Here is a 1,208-nt window from a genome sequence, read left to right as displayed (position 1 = left end):
TATATATATATATAACATTACTGGTCCAGCAAGTTTCGCCTCGAGTGGTAAATGCACAGCCAAATGCACCATAACATCGAAGAATACCAGTGGATATATTTACTCAAACTTACATAAAATCATCACAATCTCTTGTTGTAGTCTATCCAAGTCTTCAACATTCAATGTCTTTGCACAAATTTGTTCAAAAAAGCTTGACGATTATGATGGCATCACAAAATTCGTTAGACAAATACGGTTGAATCCCAACTGGCAGAAGTCGTTGCAGTAACACTTGACAATCATGTGTTTTCATACAAGAAATCTTCCCATCTTTAACATATCTTGATATATTGGATGCTAACCTGTCAGGAAATTTCTGATTCTTTATGAAATGACAGAAACATTTACATTCAGGTGGCGATAGAGAATAATGTGCAAGGTGCTTTTTAACCTGTGTTCCATGTCTTTCAAGATGCAACTCCTCACGTATGCCCATGTCTTGCAGATCTAACCGAGCCTTGATCGTGTCTTTGGACTTGTCCATGCACAACAATGTCCCCACAATATTGTCACATATATTCTTCTCAATGTGCATTACTCCAACTCAAAAAATATACTCTTCTTCGTCCAATTTAATTCACTCTCCATCCGTTTCCTTTTCAAGTCTGGATTATCTTTGTGTTTTCCAGGCTTAGAAGGTCTGAGTGTATTGACTTGGCGTAGAATATCTTTGCCAGACAAGTGTTTCGGAGCATTCCTCTTCTCTTATTGAACAGGTCTTTTTGCTTTCACCATGGATGATTTTTCCTCAACCAACGACGAATGGCCAAATAACCAATCTTTCTCTTTAGTTTATAAGAGCAAACATCCACATTGCATACTGGACATGCCAAGTAACCCTTAGTACTCCACCTAGAGAGATTTCCATAAGCTGGAAAATCATTGACTGTCCATAATACAGCAGCTTTCATATCAAACACAGAATCAATCGACTTATCATACGTTCGAACACCAGTTTCCCACAACTCCTTAAGTTCATCAATCAACGGCCGCAGAAACACATCAAGATCTTTACTTGGTGCAGTTGGCCCAGGAATTAATAAAGTCAAAAATGTGTATGGTTTCTTCATACACATCCAATGAGGCAAGTTGTAAGGGAACACCATGACAGGCCACATACTGTAAGGAGGATTCAGGTTTCCAAAAGGAGTAAACCCGTCAGTTGC

The sequence above is a fragment of the Fragaria vesca genome, linkage group LG5, assembly GCF_000184155.1.
Source record: "Fragaria vesca subsp. vesca linkage group LG5, FraVesHawaii_1.0, whole genome shotgun sequence".
NCBI lineage: Eukaryota > Viridiplantae > Streptophyta > Magnoliopsida > Rosales > Rosaceae > Fragaria > Fragaria vesca.
The sequence above is the reverse complement of the archived record's forward strand: the minus strand, read 5'-3'. Positions refer to the sequence as shown.